The sequence below is a fragment of the Petaurus breviceps genome, unplaced genomic scaffold (genome assembly GCF_028583685.1).
Source record: "Petaurus breviceps papuanus isolate PSGF00001 unplaced genomic scaffold, PetGlider_PUasm1.0 551, whole genome shotgun sequence".
Classification (NCBI taxonomy): domain Eukaryota; kingdom Metazoa; phylum Chordata; class Mammalia; order Diprotodontia; family Petauridae; genus Petaurus; species Petaurus breviceps.
Genome location: NW_027186372.1, coordinates 26,855,189 through 26,873,218, shown reverse-complemented (window position 1 = coordinate 26,873,218; position 18,030 = coordinate 26,855,189). Strand labels below are relative to the sequence as shown.

Sequence of the window (18,030 nt, the reverse complement as noted above, 5' to 3'; positions counted from 1 at the left end):
AAATTTTGAGTTCCAAATTTTTCTCCTTCTCTCCTTCTTCTCCCTCCTCCCCAAGACAGCAAGCAATCTGATATAGGTTATACATGTACAATATGTACAATCATGCTAAAAATGTTTCCACATGGGTCATGTTGTTGTAATGTAATACCAAGCAAAGGCAACTTCCCAGGTTCAAAATACCAGCATAGGTGCTCTCTATTTTATTCAGTAACAAACCCAGAACAGAGAAGATCAAAACATGACATCATTCAAAATACAGCATTTACTAAGTGTGATTAAATCATCTCCAAGGCCTACCCCACCCCTGGACTTTCCAATCATTCAATCAATTACAAAGTCTCTGTTCCAAATACTTCTCCACCCCTAGGCTATACCTTAATTAAGTCCACCACAAAGCCCCTCTTCTCAAATGGAGATTAGTTTCCAAACATAAGTAAAATACATTCATTTGCTCAACCATAGAACACAAAAAGGTCAAAAGTTCCCCACCCCTGGATCACAATTGAATCTACCCCAGAGTTACATCAAGTTTAAACACAGCACTTAATACCCAAATGGAGGTCTTTTCTTCATCTTGACACGAGGCAAGTTCTCAGCAATCTTAGTTCCTGGAGAGACAAGGCTTAGCAAGGCCATAAGATACATTGCCAGTCCCTTCATGAATTTATCCTCTGTCTGTAGAACAGTCCTAGAACCCCTGAACACATTAGCAAAGCCCTCTCCCAGGATTTCTGTAAACATACAACAAGAAAATCCTTCTTCAGGGCTTCTGAACCAACAGAAAGGCTCCCAGACCCCTGCAACAACAGCACTGTCCTTCACCAGTGGACAGTATTCATTCTGTCTGCCGGACAGTCTCCAGACCCCTGCAACAACAGTACTGTCCCTCACCAGTGGACAGTATTCACTCTCAGTACTGTCCCTCACCAGTGGACAGTATTCACTCTCTGTCTGCAGGACAGTCTCAGGCCTTCTTAACCAAATGCCAGGTTCCAGGACTTCTTCAACAGGACAGTCTTTCACCAGTGGACAAATCTGGCAAAATAACATCAAAACAGACAGACAAAGTACCAGCAAAACAGCCATGTCTCCTCAGTCCTTGGCAGCTCAGGGGGCAGGTCTCAAAAGTCCAGGGCAATTCAAAGCGGCCACCAGCAATCTCTTAGTCTCTCTCCACGAGGTGCTGCTTCCAAAAAGAACTTCCGCCTCTCTCTCGTGTCTCTCCAAATCTACGTCACCAGCTCCTCCCAGTCAGGACTTTCTTTTCACATCAAAAAGTCCATCCCACAGGTGGGATTAACAAGCTCTGGGTTTTAATACAATCAATTTGAAAACCAAGCCCAATACAGGGGAATCTCCACATTCCATTACTATCACAGTTGTAAAAAAAAAGAATCAGAACAAAAGGGGAAAACTATGAGAGAAGAAAAAAATGAAAATAATATACTTCAATCTTGCATTCAGACTCCATACTTCTTTTTCAGGATGTAGTTAGCGTTTAACATCATGAGTCTTTTGGAATTGTCTTGGACAATTTTATTACAGTATTCTCACAGCTAATCACTGCACAATGTTGCTGATACTGTGTACAATGTTCTCCTGGTTCTGCTCACTTCATTCAGCATCAGTTCATATAAGCCTGTCTAGGTTTTTCCAAAATCTGCCTGCTCATCATTTCTTATAGCACAATAATATTCTATTACATTCATATACTACAATTTGTTCAGCCATTCCCCATCTGATGGGTACCTCCTCAATTTCCAATTCTTTGCCACCACAAAAAGAACTGCTATGATATTTTTGTACATGAGGGTCCTTTTACCTTTTTTTATGATCTCTTTGGGATAAAGACCTTTTAGTGGTATATTGCTGGATGAAAGGTATACATAGTTTTATAGCCCTTTGGGGTTAGTTACAAATTGCTCTCCAGAATGACTGTATCAGTTCACAGTTCCACCAACAATGCATTGGTGTATCAATTTTTATACGTCTTCTCCAATATTAATAATTTTCCTTTTCTGTCATATTAGCCAATCTGATAGATGTAAAGTGGTGCCTCACAGTTGCTTTAATTTGCATTTCTCTAATTAATAGTGATTTAGAACAGGAAATGCATACATTTTGGTTGACTGGGACATTAAATGGCCTTATCAGGATGACAATAGTCTATTCATAACATGGCAGATAATCTGAATCCAAATGAATTCAATTCAGTAACTATGCTTCTTTCCTATTTCCCACATGTTGTGTTAGCACACTATCATATACCCACCAGTAGTTTAAATTGTTAGTAAGGAGACAACATAGACACATAAATAGAGAAATAAACAACAAAATATTCAAAAGCAGAGCTGGTGAGCTTTACACATCTGATCTCAGTGAACAGGATGAAAGATATTAAAAGTTGATTGACTTGTCAATGGTTACTGTGATAGGTTAATGGATTGGGTTGAAAATTAAGGGGGCGGCCAGGTGGCGCAGTGAGTAAGAGCGCTGGCCCCGGTGCTGGGATACCCAGGATCAGTTCCAACCTCAGATACTTGGCACCCACACAAAATAACTGGCCATGTAACCTTGAGCAAGTTACTTAACCCCAATTGCTAGAAAAGAAAAGAAGAGAAGAGAACAGAAGAGAAGAGAAAAGAAAAGAAAAGAAAAGAAAAGAAAAGAAAAGAAAAGAAAAGAAAAGAAAAGAAAAGAAAAGAAAAGAAAAGAAAAGAAAAAGAAAATTAAAAAAAAGAAAATTAAGTTGAACCAGGTGCAGCTGGCTGGAGATAAATTCTCTTTGCTCCTTCCCACCAAGGTGAATTACCTATAAGCAAACTCAGGCCTTTGGTAAGTAATTAACTGTCCAATAGGGAAGTACCACCAAAGGAACAATCACCCAGCAGGGATGGAAAGAGGAGAGGCAATCATTAAATAGGGAGAGTTCTGGAAGCCTAATAATGCAGAATGAGGGGTCTGGGGGAGTTATCATTAATGGGGAGGAGGCTGATGGTGCAATCATTCAATAGGGAAGGCCTCTCTAGGAAGTATATGAGGCTATGGGTCCTGATCTTTAGTGGGCACTTGATTACCACCAATCACTTTTTGGGGGCCATTAGAAAGAGCATAGGAACTGGGCTCACTTAATACAACTAAAAACCATATCCTACTTCATTAAAAGTCACTTTTAACTGTTTAACGCTCAGGTTGTGAGGTTTCCATCATGTTGGAGAACACCTCCCAGAAAAGGGATGTGACTAAGTTAATCTGAAACTTAAACCCAGATCTCCTGTCACCCAATCCAGATCTTTCTCCTCCATACCATATAAACAGTCATTCAGCAGGAAATGTATGGTACAATCCATAAATTCAATAGAAGTTCCCAGAAGGGGGACGTCATCATGTATTGGAGTATTCAGGAAAGGATTTATGTTAGAGGTATGCTTAAACTAGGCACTGAAGGAAGAATTTAGATAGAAGAAGGAAACATACAAGGCACTGGACACAAATTAATAAGAGATTCTGTTTCTATTTTTTTTTCAGTCAATCAATTGCTGTCTTCACAAATGCCTTGTGAACAAGACAGGACAATAGCTATTATTCCCCCAAATCACATTTCAAGCAATAACTAGTTCTGATGCTGATTCTTAGTATGTTCTGGAGTCTGTTTCCAGGAACCTGATGAAAAATGTTTTCATTGAATCATAAAGGTGGATGGGAACTTAGAAGCAATCAAGTCTGGTCCCCCACAGGGCAGCAAAGGTCCTTTTGCAGTGGGCTAAATTAGATTTTGTAGTACAAACAATAAGTGCATTTTGAGTGTAGTGACAGGAGAGAGAAGTAAGGGCTAAAATTCATGGAGGATGGGGGCTTTTAGAGTGGACAAGATTTCAACTGGCAGAGAGGAAAGGAAAAGGTATGGGGGGAGCTATATTAATTGGCCTCTATCCCTGACTGCTACCTCTCACTGTGCTTTGGGATCCCATTCCAAAAATGGTTTCTGGGAGCCATCAAAGAGGTAACATGGTACAATGTAAAGTGCACTGGATTTGGATGAAGAAGATGTGTATTCAAATCCTGGCTCAGTCATTGTGACCTTGAACAAGTCATTTAATGACTCTAGGCATCAGTCTTCTCCTTCATAAAAGTGGGGAGGGGGACAATGGACTAGATTATTTCTAATATCCCCTTCTAGCTCTGAATTTATGGCCCAACAAAGAAAGTTCTGAAAGGCTACCATTTATTGCACATACCATTAGGATTATAGACATAATTTGACAAAATACGATGACACCTTTGTTATGCTGTTTAACTCAGTGTCTCCACATGACCTCACGGTCCGTCAACTCCTAAGTAATTTCTGCAAAAGAAAGAAATAACATAATAAGTTTAAAATCCTATATGAATAAAGCAAAAAATGAACTGGGGAATGATTACATTATCTAGAAAGGGAATGCGTAAGAACCCTTTCCCTTCCTTAATGCTGCATTAATCTCCACTTGTTGGCACCCTCCCATTCCAGCAGCACAGCCCACAGTGACAGCAAATGCAGTACTTCATTATTATTTCTTCAGTGAATTGTGTTGTCTGGAGGAAGCCCAGATAACAAAGAGGAAATTATAGTTTGTGTAGACTGATATGATTGCCTGTAAACCAAACAATAAAAGGAGAATCTATGCTAGCTATCTAGAACTCCATCCCACTTCCCCATGTTGATAGACTCCAGTAGAGAGGCAGATTCCCTATTCCCATTTTAATTGGGGTATGAAGGAATATACTAAAGTAGTTTTTGCACCTGTACAACCCACAATTTCCTTGTTAAAGTTTATTATCTGCAAGGGTTATTTCTACAGGAACAAGCAAACATCTTTGTCTCTGGCCGTGCTGTTGAAGTATAGTACTTCCCTACAGAAAAGGCAAAATTAAAAGAAAACAATAAGGAATGTGGGAATTTTAGTTACAGCACCTTGTACTGAGTAGGTGTTCCAGGAGTCCAAAGGGGCAGTTTCTTATTCACTGGTCTGAGGCAGTTGGGGAAGGATACAGGTAGCATTTGATGGGTCATGGTCCTTTACAGGTGTGGATCAATAATGTGTGTAATTGGATTATGATCTGAAGAAAAGTTACCCTCCCTGGATAATTGATTTAGTATTCTCTTAGATTGTATAAGGTTTTTGTGCCATGATAGAAAGAGCTTCAAGTAAAGATGGGAGAGATCTAACTCAATCATTCATTCATTTGTTCTTTCCTTATTATTTGTTTCTCTTGATTTCCTTCGTTTTCTTTCTTCCTTCCTTTTTTTCCTGTCTTCCATATCTCCTTCTCTCTTTATCTCAGAAGTAAACACCTTTCCCCTATCTCTTTCTTCTTCTACTTCTTTTTTTTGCTTTTTGGAGGGGGGAAGGCAGGGTAACTGGGGTTAAGTGACTTGCCCAAGGTCCCTTGGCTTAGTAAGTGTTAAGTGTGAGGTCACATTTGAACTCAGGTCCTCCTGACTCCGGGGTTGGTGTTCTATTCACTGCATTACCTATCTGCCCCCCTGCTTTATTCAATGAAAACAAAACCTTGCTTCTTTTTCTCTCTTGGTACCTACCTACCAACATTTAGTTTTTCTTTTAAACTGTTTTCTTTTAACAGTTTAAACTTTTAAATAGTTCATTTTCTATTTAAATACTTTTCTTGCAGGCTTCTGGGATTGTTACTGTTATTGTAAATATCATTTTTCCTCTCTGCAAATCCAAGCATCAGGGAGACATGGTAGATAGAATCCCCGGTCCTGGAGTCAGGAAGGCTCATCTTCCTGAGTTCAAATCTGGCCTCAGATACTTATTAACTGTGTGATCCTGGCCAAGTCACTTCACCCTATTTGCCTTGGTTTCCTCAGCTGGAGAAAGAAATGGCAAGCCACAAGAAAACTCCAAATGGGGTCACAAAAAGTCTGACCCAATTGAACAACAACAATAGAAATCCAGGGAAATAATGTGTGTATGTGTGTGTGTGTGTGTGTAGGACATTAGACTAGATATTCTTAGAGTCTCCTTTCAGCCCTAATTTCTATGAACCTATGAATATATGCTCCTCCCACATATATCACATTGTTAGAAAATGCACCATTAGAAATGTATTTTTGTTTGTCCCCAAAGAAATATTTACAAAGTAGATGAATATGGTTCCCTAGGGGTTTCAGTCCACTTTAGGAGTAAAAGGATTTAGAGCTGAAAGGGATCCTAGATGATTCTGTGTCATCTAAGACAACCCCCTTCTTTTACAAATGAGGAAACTGAGGCCTCAAGAAGACAAGACTTTCTCAGGTTTACACAGGTAGTCAGGCCTAGGGTAGCAAAGCTTAAATGAAGTACTCCATGCTACTCCTTAACCTAACAGAAACCTGCTCATAAGTAACTGCTTGGTTTTCTATATGAAGGGAGAATTGGATGTCCAAATATCCATATAGAACATGTGCCCAGTTCCTAAGTATGAGTGATCTAAGGGAGGAAAGAAGAAGCAATGCCAAATGGCAGTTATTTTCTGAAGAAATATAATTTTTCAACTTTCTTTCAAGTTGATAATTGGGATGAGGGCTTAGTTATAGAATCTTCTCTATCATAGGTCCTTGGGTGAAGCCTTTTGACTGAGGTCAAGTTTTACAGAACAAATCCTCTTATTAAGGGGATTTGTTCTGTGAAGTGTAGATTCAGACAAAGGGTCACACTTAGGGCCTAGAGGGCCACATGTGGCCTCGAGGTCATAGGTTCAACACTCCTTGGATAGTGCTTTATTTTCCCAACCTACCACATCATGGAAACAACTTAGAAAAAAACCCAAATAGAATATAATTAAATGCTAAATGATTTGAGGAGGACAGAGGAAGAGGACCTCCTCAATATACCTCAAAGCATTCCATAAGAATCTTATCAGTCCCTCCTACAAAGAATCATCCCCACTGAAATTCCCCCTTACATTCACCCTAAAACATCGTAAATCAAGAGCACTGAATAGATAGGAGCAGTGTGTTTTTAGAACTATTCTCTTAGCAAGAGAAAATAGTATCTTTGTCATAAGAGGTTATAGACTAAAGATGCTGCCGACCTCTGAAGGCTTCTTAAAAGAAATTTACTGTTCCCATGGACAAGGTGGAAGCGAGGGTGCAAGCATGAAATGGGATCTAATGTAGTCAAATTGCAAGATAAAACTCTTGGGGCACACGGATGAGATTTAATCAGGATTCAAGCTTTTGTTTACCTATCGTACTGAAACTTTCATGGCAGGAACACCCCTACGGTACTGGAGGCAGTTTCTGCGCCTTGGACTTGGATCAGATCATACACACAGGCAATGTCTCCTGGCTTTACAAAGTTAAACATAGTTAAGATGATAAACCAAAAGGGTGGAGGGAAAATAGTATGAAGAAGGAGATGTGGAGTGCAAGTAAATAGAGCTTTAAAATGGGAAGAAAATAGCATGTCCAATTGCAAAGGGACAGAGAGGAATGACCTTCTCCCAGCAGAGGCAAGATTTTCACAAAATAACAGCAAGTCATAGCTTAGAGGGACCTTGGAAATGTTCTAGTCCAATTCCCTTGATTTTTACAGATGAAGAAACTGAGATCCTGAAAGGATACCCCGGCAATAAATAGTGCTCAGAAGTAGGAAATAGAAACAATAAATGACCCCATCTAGCTGGAATATAAAGTAACCAAAAGGTAATCATATGAAATCAGACTGGAAAGGTATAGTGAAAACATGATCTGGAATATATTAAATAGTAGACTGAGGAGTTTGTATTTTATTCTACAAGCAAGGGTAAGTTAATGAAGGTTTTCGAGCAGGGAAGTTTCAAGGAAAATCTATATATTATATTTTGGCACTTATATAAAGGGAATGGGCAAGGGAATAAGCATTTCTATTGTATCTTCTATATGTAGTGCTAAACCCTTGGATGGACTAGTTGTAGGGATTGGTAGAGACTGAATGCAGTTAAGGGACTATTACAGCTGTCTATGTGGGAAGAGCCTGAATGAGGTGGTATCAATCAGATTAGAGAAGAGAAAGGGATAAATGTGTGAGATTATGTGGAAGGAGGATCCAGCGTGCCTTTCCCTACACTCTACTGCCCTTTGTCAGTATAATATGTAAACAAAAGCTTTAGCAGTCCTGATTAAATCTCATTTGACAGATTTTAGGGTGTCTGAAAAAGGCAGTCAGCTGGATATGGGTGGCATGGGAGAGGGAAGAGTGAAGGGTGAGGTTGAAATTTTGAAGCCTGAGTGACTGGGAGGATGGTGGTACCATAAATAGAAAATGGGACATAGTGGGACAGTTTTAGAGGAGATGACAGGTTCTATTTTAGAGATATTGACTTTAAGAAATTGGAAAAAACACTTACGGAGGAATATCTTACAAACTGTTAGAGACAGTAGACTATAACTCAGGGGGGGATATTTAGACTGTATATTAAGATTTGGGAGTCATCTTGTATGGAATTTATCATTGAAGTCACGGAGGATATAATATCAGCACATAAGAACATGTAGAGGTCAAGAATGATGAGGACTGAGGATAGACCACCAGATTTTATAATTAAAGAGCTACAGAAGCAATCAGTTTAGTCAAGTGGTGATGTTGGAGTCAGGGGACATGGGTTGAAATCTTGGTTCTACCTATGTGACCTTGGGCAAGTTATTTAATTTCATCTTATCTTTAAAAATGAGGCAGTTGGACTAGATGACCTCTTAGGTCCCTTCCAGCTCACAGTCTGTGGGCCTGGGAACACCACTTTAATTGACCTGAACTGACACGAAGTAATCTCAAGTATAAGGCTAAGCTTTGTACAGATTTCTCCCTTTGCTTATGTCAAAGCATCTCAAAACCTACAAAATGAGATTCTGGAGAAGAATCAGTGTAGTGCATAGATTTGAAATCAGGGAACTTGGGCTTAAATTTCAGCTCTTCAATAATGGGAGAGATAATATGTGAAGAGCTGCATACATACATTCAAGATATATGCACAATAGAGGGAAAGAATGTGTTGTATATGGTAATTTTCCAATAGAATGTAGCTTCTTGAGGGCAGAAACGATTTCATTTTTCTCTTCCTATCTCAAGCACTAGTAGATTACCTGACATACAGTAATCACTTAATAAGTTCTTGTTGATTAATAGAATTAATGAACATTTGGAAAAGTGAATGATATTCATTAATCTCCATTCCAGTCCCTTATCCCCAAGCCCATTCACAGGAAAAAACTACCAAGATATTCGGATCAGACTCTGATGGACAGAAAGCAAAGAAGAGATAAAAGTTCCCAATTCATTTCAATGCAAAAGAAATCTGCCAGCAAGGCTTGCACTAAAAGGAAAGATTGTTGAAGAGGCATGATTCGATTAACATTTTTCTAACTAGATGTGATGGGTGGTATATAAGTGCTGGCAAAATGAGTCTCTTAGGGCATAAATACTAAAAAGTGCATATGTCTAGAGGCTGCCACAGGGGCCATACTCAGAAAAGAAAGAGTACTTTGAATAGGATATCATTTGAAATTAAGCTAGATTTGTTTTTATCATGAAACCTCTCACATACTATTTCTGCTACAAGTTTGATTAGAAATTCAGTCACACCACACTTTAAGAAAAGACACCCAAGAATAATTGGCTATGAGAGCTGGCAGGAACCAGAGAGAGATCACTTGTTTCAACCCCTCCACTCTTTTTACAGAAAAGGAAACTGAGGCCAAAGCATGGGAAGAGACTGGGCTAATTAAAATCTAAACTTTATAGAATAGTTAAATTAGGAATGATTTTTCACTTAAGAAAGGATTTATATTGAGATTTCCCTGACCAGTCATCAACTAGAGTGCCTTTAATATTAATAAGAATGATAATATAAGAGAGGCTAAATGGCATAAGGGATAGAGGGACCTTCCACAGAGTCAGGAAGACTAGGGTTCAGCCCACGTCTGATATGTACTGATATGCCCCTTGGCATGTTACATGACCCCAAGACCTCAAACCATTCTCTAGGATTGTAAATTACAGAACAGTTACTGATCAATGTTGGTGGAGGGAATTCCCTCATCAGGAGCTTATCACAATGAATTCACTGAATTGAACTAATAATAATAAGTAACATTTATGATAATAGCTGACACATATAGCACCTTTAAATCTGCAAAATGTTATGTGTATACATATATACAGACATGAACATTTATGTATATATAGCAGCTAAGTGACACAGTGGATAGAGCACTGGGTATGGAGCCAAGAAGACTTATATTCATGAGTTCAAATCCAACCTCAGACACTTAACTACTAGTATGACCCTGGACAAGTAATTTTAATCCTGTTTGCCTCAGTTCTTCATCTATTAAATAAGCTGGAGAAGGAAGTGGCAAACCACTCTAGTATCTTTGCCAAGAAAACTCTTAAATGAGATCAAAAGAGCCAAACGTGACTGAAAAATGGTATGTGTATATGCATGTGTTTACATATGGATATGTATATATAATATATGTGTATATGCACACATATAAATACATACACATTGTAGTGACAAGGTGATATTCACAGCACCAACAGCTACTATGAACATGCCAGCATAGTTCTGAATCACAAAATATAACAGACTCTCCATATAGAAGACAGAAGCAAAATATTTATTCATTCCCAGAAAACCAAATCCCAACACCAGACAACCAAATTCATCATAGCAACAAAGAATTCTATATACAATAACACAGCAGAGAGCAACACCATCCCAAAGCCTTCCCACAAACACTCACAAGCCTATCTGTCTCCTTGCCTGTGTCCTCTCTCTCCTACTTCACTAAGTGCTCTTACTCCCAGCTTCCTTCAGGCTGCACTCCACCCTTCCTGCTCCCCCTTTAGCAAACTCCTCCCTTCACAGACTCCACGTGATTACATTCAGTCTATTAAGGAGGAGGGAAGATCTTCAAATTACCATTACCATTATACACACACACACATGTGTGTATGTAAATGTGTATATATATATATATACATATATATATATATATATATATATATATATATAATCTCGTTTAATCCAGGAAAACCCTGTGAGATTAGTATTATCCTCATTTTACATATGAAGAAGCTGAGGTTAACAGAGGTTAAGTGACTTGCCCAGGGTCACTCAGATACTAAGTATGAGTCAAGTTTCAAGCTGAGATTTTTCTGACTCCAAATCTATGCCTCTGTCCACTATTCATCTAAATATGCCACATGTTTACACATGTTATTTATCACCACAACTGCCATGGAAAGTGAGTATTATATATTATGATTATCCTCATTTTAGAGAGGAGGGAAATGAGGTTATAGAGCCCAATGACTTGTGTGACAGCGTTATATACAGAATTTAAACTGAGGACTTCCCTGACTCCAAATTCAACACTCATTTCATGTTATCCCCTTGCCTCTCAACTTATGCCAGCAACTCTTCAAGAATTCACCAGTTTCCTGACGTGAAAAGCCTATAGGTTTTTGAGAAATCAAAGAATTATGAACTCAGAGCTGCAAAGGACCTTGGGAATAGTCGAATCTAACATTTAGTTTCATGGATGAGAAAATAGAGGTCCAGATAAGTGGTGATCTACTTGAGGTCACACAGGTAGTAAATGACTGAGCCAGAATTGGAACGAGGTCCTTTGATTCCAAATCTAGCAACTTTTCTACTAGTCACTGTATATATTTATATATATATATATATATAGTCACTATATATATTTCTACTAGTATAGCTACTCCCATACAGAATTATATGGAATAGGTTCCCAGGCAGTGAGGTTGAAGAGGTTTCTTCATAAAGTGAAGAGGATGGATTAAATGACCTCTGATGTCCCTTCCAACTCTAGACCTATGACCTTCTGATTCAAAAGGAAAGAAGTTAACTAGCTGTGTGAACTTGGGCAAGTCACTTAACCCCAATTGCCTTGCCTTCCCTCCTCCCCCCCCCCATACAAAAAAAATAAACAAAAAAGAAAAGGAAGGAAAAATTCATAGAACTTAACAACTGATTGGATATAAAGATTCTTAGAGTTGGAAGGGGACCAATTATGAATGATTTGGACTCTCCCTTCTTCTCCCTCCTCCTAGACAGTCAGTTGCCAAGTCTAGTCAATTCAGACTCCAAGGTTTCTCACATCTGGTCCTACTTTTTGCACTACTAGAATTATAATATCGGCAGTAATACCCCTATTGCCACCTATCTGCATTCTTTCAATAACCTCCTTACAGGTCTTCCCAATTGTTGCCTCTGATTCATTCCTTATATCACTGCAAAACTAATCTTTCTTATTTAGAGATACGGGCCAGTTACTTACCTCCTCAGAAGTCTTAAGTGACTCCTGAGTATAAGTCATTCAGTTAAACAGAGTCAAGTTGATTTTGATACTTAGCCCTTCTCAGAAATGCAAAGATCTAAAACAATTCCAAAGGCTACATGATGGAAAATGCCATCAACATCCAGAGAAAGAACTATGGAGTTGGAATGCAGAGTGAAGCAGACTATTTTCTTTTTTGTTTTTTTTTTCTTTCTTATTGTTTTTCACATCCATTATAATTCTTCTATGCAAAGTGACTAATGTGAAATGTAATCAATTTATTTATTTAATAGGAATGTATGTGTGGAGCCCATATCTTGGGGAGGGAGGTGAGAGAAAATTTAAAACTTATGGAAGTGAATGTTGAAAACTAAAAATAATTTAATAAATTGGGAGAAAAATAAATAACTCAAGTTCATTCTCTTCCACAACCTGTCACCTTGTATGTCCAGCCATATCTCAGATTATTCCTTTCCCAACAAACCAGCCTAGACTTCTTCCTGCTATCTCCCTTCCCACCTCACCCTCAACTTGCTGTGCATGCATTTGCCTTTGTGTCTTTGTTTAGACTGTTTCCCAGGCCCTGAATTTGCACCCTCACTTTGAGTTTTATACTCATTTTAATTAAACTATTTATTTTTAGTTTTCAACATTCACTTCCATAAGTTTTAAATCCCCCCTTCTCCCCACCTTCCCCAAGATGACTTGCAATCTGATATGGGCTCTACACATACATTCCTATAAAACACATTTTCACATTAGTCATGTTGTATAGAAGAACTGTAATGAATGGGAAAAACCATGAAAAAGGGAAAAAAAATAAAACAAAACCAAAAAAAGTAGTCTTCTTTGTTCAGCATTCCAACTCCATCTTTCTCTGGATGTGATTGACATTTTCCATCATGTGTCCTTTGGAATTGTTTTCGGTCCTTGCATTGCTGAGAAGAGCTAAGTCCATCAAAATCACTCCTTGCACATTGCGCCTGTTACTGCGTACAATATTCTCCAGGTTCTGCTCTCCGCACTCAGCAACAATTTATATAAGTCTTTTCAGGTTTCTCTGAAGTCTGCCTGTTCATCATTTCTTATAGCACAATAGTATTCCATTATATTCACATACCACCACTTGTTTAGTCATTACCCAATTGATGGGCAGCCCCTTGATTTCCAGTTCTTGGCCACCACAAAAAGAACCACTATAAATATTTTTGTACATGTGGGTCCTTTTTCCTATACCCATTTTTAAGATCCCAATTCAAATACCACCTTCATCAGGAAACCTTCCTCCATCCCCCAGGTCATAATGACAATGCAGTATAGGGGATAGAGGGCTTAACTTGGGATCATGAAGACTCTAGTTCAATTCCTGACTCAGATATCAGTTTGTCATTCTAGCTGTTAGAAATATTTTTGTCCAAATAGGTCCTTTTCCCTTTTTTGGATATCTTTGGGATGTAGACTTAGCAGTGCTATTGCTGGATCAAAGGGTGTGTGCATTTTTATAGCCCTTTGGGCACAGTTCCAAATCACTCTCAAAATGGTTGGATCACTTCAAAGTTGCTTAATAATATTAATAGCTCCTACTTGTGTAGCACTTTAAGGCTTACAAAGCATTAACCCCCGTGTCAGGCCATGATGCATATCTTGCTACCTAGTTGTTGTCTAAGCCAAGAAGATTTGGTCATGAGTTTCTTTTTTGATGAATACTGACTGTGTCACCATGGGCAAGTCACATAAACTCTCAGTTCCCTAGGCAACTCTATGAATACAAATTGCAGCAACAAAAATGACCTCCATCTGGAGAAGGAGTTTCCTCAGCTGGAAGTTCCATATACTAGGAAATAGTGGGCCTAGTACTTCTTGTTCACAGGGATAATTATTAGCCACGTTTTACAAATGAAGAAACTGAGGCTCAGAAAATATGAAATAACATTTCCAAGACCACACCAAGAGTTAATAGAGGAATTTCAAATCTGTGTCACCAGACTTTAAGTGCAATCATCCTCACCTCGCTCCATCTGAATATCTTGGATATCTTTGTTGGTGCCCTTAACATAAATAAGGAAGTTAGGGGGAGGGGCGGCTTTATCAAGAAAGTTGGTGAATTCTATTCCGGAAATATTAAGTTTGCAAGATGTTGAGATATTCAAGGGAGATGTACAAGACGCAGTTGGAGTGATTGGACTGGAGTTCATTCCGCTGTTCTGTATCCAGTTTCCTTCCCTGTAGAACAGAGGGTTGGTTGAAAGTGACTGAAACAATGTCTGTCACACACTGCACTGCTGGTGTCCGAGACTGACCCCCATGACAAAGGGGTATGTCTGCTTAGAAATTGCTAAAGCAACAACAAAACATTCATCAAACCAATAGAAAGAAAAGGAGGAGAAAAAAGCACCTTAACTATGGGGTACCAGGTAAACGATAAAGCTCAAGCGTTTTCCTTCATAACAACTATTAAATGCCAGAATTTTGTTTTCTGTTTTGTAAGAATTTAATAAAAGCATTGCAGCCAGAAAAAAATAGGGTAGAGGGTTGGCCTAGAAGGTAGTCCTTCCAGCCCTAAGGCCTAGGTATGCTACTAAATAGGATGGTAGAATGTAACATAAAACAAGGGAGGGGAGTGTTTCCAGAAAGAAATAGTAGACAATATTTTCAAATGCTGTTACAGCAAGATCAAACTGCCAGTGGAGGCAAGGGATTAAGAAAAGGCCATTAGAGCTGATGATGAGGGCTTCATAGGGGATGGTGGGGTTTTCAGAAAACTGAAGGGCAAGGAATCAGGACAGAGTGGGTAGTGAGGAGGTGAAGGAAATTCGCAGGTATTATTAGCATGAGGAGTTTGGCAGTATAAGCAAATAAAGAAATAGGAAAATACTTGAAAGGAGAAACTGACTCAAAGGCATTTTTCAAGATATGGTAAAGATCTGTTTGTGTTTGAAAGCAAGAGCCCAGTGGAGATATAGAGAGACAATTGGTACTGATGAGGAGATTATGGGAGGCACAAAATAATACTTTTATAGTAGTCAGTCTTTGTTGTTGTTTTGAGAAAAAATTAAAACTAGAAGAGACCGTAGAGATCATCTAATGCAACCCGCTCATTTTATAGATGAGGAAACTAAAGCAGGGAAGCACAGAAAGTGATAGAGTGGTTTGTTCATACAGTTACTAAATGGCAGAACTGGTTCTGAACGCAATTCTTCTGAATCCAGAGGGGCACCGTGCTACTGTCCCATGCCGATGCCTCCATCTCTCAGTCTCTCACAGCCTTAAGAGAAGTATATGGATGAAAGACTGGCAGAAAATGGTAAGGAGAGAAAATCCTGTGTGTGTGTGTGTATACATGTATATACACACACTCATACATATATACACACATGCATAGATGTATATAGATATATATTAAAATACATATATACATAAACACCTTTTTAGCTTTATATGCATTCATATTCAGGATAGAGAGTTATATATGTAAATATATCTCATATATGTATATATAATATATATTCTATGCCACAGGAGAGTTATAACCAGGATTTTTGGCAGCTAAAGGACTAACGCTACACAGAAATAACAGCACCAACTAGCATAAACATCAGGAAATGTATCTTCATGTCAACTTAATAATTCATGGTATTAGTAAAAGAAATTATCTAGACATTCAATTGAATGAGAAGGAAAATGCGTTACTGTGGTGACTTATAGGATAGCATCTCAGAAATGCAACCGCTTTCAGAGGTCATCTAGTTTCACCCGTGGAATGTGATGTACCTCGTTCTTTCTGCTGTGGAGAGGAGGACTTAGAAAGGCTTCCCCCCCCCCCGTTCCGTGGTACCAAAAAGATAAAGTAAAACCAGGATAAGTAAGTATAACTTGTCTTCTCATTGGGGAGGAGCTGAAGAGGAACTGTTGTGATTGTGGTAGGCAGAAAGGAAAGGAAGGAATTTGATTTGAGTGGGGAAATGGCAGGGAAAGGGAAACCCTTAGAAAGAAAACAAGACAGGTCAAGTTGAGGATTCATTGTAAGAGAGAGAGGGAGACAGCAGAAGACTGCAGTCCCAAGCCCCCACTACTATCCAGAGCCTGAACCGCCTTCTTCCACCATCATCTGAGCTCCTACTTCCCTGACCACCTTCCACCCTGCCAAAAGAATGCATATGTTATATTTTTATGTTTCACAGACTGTAAATTGTCTGCCCTGGGACAACTTCTCAGTGGCTCCAGGCTAGTTACAGCTCTGCATCATACTACTAAATATTTTTATAGATCCTAGAATTACAGAGTCTAAGGGTGGTTAAAAAAAAAAGCCCAGCTCAGTCAATCACTTTACAGAGAAGATAACAAGACCCCAGCAAGGGCTGTTGCCTTGATGAAGGTCGTAGAGCCAGGACTAGGTTCCAGGTGTCTAAAGCCCCCATCCAAAAGTCTTGAGATTACACCACAAGGGGCCTTGGAATTGTTTGCTAACAGGGATAATATCTTCTACTTGAACAGCTAGTGTGAATACCTGGCACTGTCAGGTTACTAAACAAATGGTTATAATGCTTATTGAACTGAAGTCAAAGTAGGAGGTAGAACAATACTCTAGTTCTTTGGCAGGATTTATTTTCATTCCACTTGTCCTGAGATGATAAAAAAAAAACCTCCAAATGCTCCTTATGCCTTCCTGCCTTGTTGCTTCTTCCTAATAGCTCAGCCCCAGCTCCTCAGTGTGGCAGTCAGGAAGCAAGAGAGCTGTTCCTGTTCCTTTTATCTCTCTCCCTCCAGCCATGGTGAAAGGCAAGGCTGCCACTGTGATTAGCACCTCAGCTAGACTATTTGGTGGTAATCGCTTTGATGGATAATTTCACTTAGGCCAGCTAGCTGCCATGCTGTAGGCCTGGCACCCTGAACCGCCTTCATCCCTAAACTGGGTACTTCCACACCACAGCTATAGCCACACCCTATGTGGAGTACAGAATGACGGCAACCAGGTTGCGAGTGTCCAGAAAATAAAGTTTCAGTTGGATTTTAAAAGACAATAAACACCCAAGTGGTTTTAAATGAGTGGCCTGGGGAAGGAGAGAGGAAGTAACCAATTTGAAGAAAACCTTGAAATAAGCAAGGCAGTTCTATTGGAATTTATCGTTAAGTTCTGCCAACGGGAATTCTGTAGTTAGTATGAAAGCCACAAAGGGAAGTTGGATCATGAGGTCCTCCCAGGGCCAGTCCTTAAAACTTGCCCTTTCCTCCCCTCATTGTCAGAGCCTGTCAGAAATTAATGACACCCACAGTGATTTATTAATGTATCTGATCCAACCCAGCTATGGTCTCCATTTTTCAAAGATAAATATTCCGAGCAGCTCTGAGTAGGCTGGCCATCCATCAGAGCCACCCGCTATAACAATCGGCAGCTCCAGATATGTTAGGGCTTTGCCAGACAATGCAAAAAAAAAATCTCCTAGAAACTGGCATTTACTGGAATAATGGATTTATAGAAGTGCACTGTCTCTGACAAAGTAGAAAGACAGATTAACAGAACAAGAAAAGCAGATTGGAAGCGGTTAAACCCACGAGCCACCCCTGGGAAACCATTCAGCAATGGTCAAGGTTTAGGCAGTCTTAATTGCCTATCTTCAACCCCCTCACCACTACCACCACCACCTCTAGCACACACACACACACACACACACACACACACACACACACACACACACACACAC

General features: G+C 39.3%; 1 protein-coding gene and 1 long non-coding RNA gene across 4 annotated transcripts in view; one reads left to right on the top strand and one right to left on the bottom strand.

The window, feature by feature from the left end:
• Positions 1-18,030, top strand: part of SGCD (sarcoglycan delta) — a 562,593-nt gene that overhangs the window by 477,802 nt on the left and 66,761 nt on the right. The gene's annotated exons all lie outside the window — the stretch shown is intronic.
• Positions 171-18,030, bottom strand: part of LOC138172734 (uncharacterized) — an 88,278-nt gene continuing 70,418 nt past the window's right edge. The window contains exon 2 of the long non-coding RNA XR_011171235.1: positions 171-4,345. This is a non-coding gene — a long non-coding RNA (uncharacterized lncRNA). The remainder of the gene's footprint in view (positions 4,346-18,030) is intronic.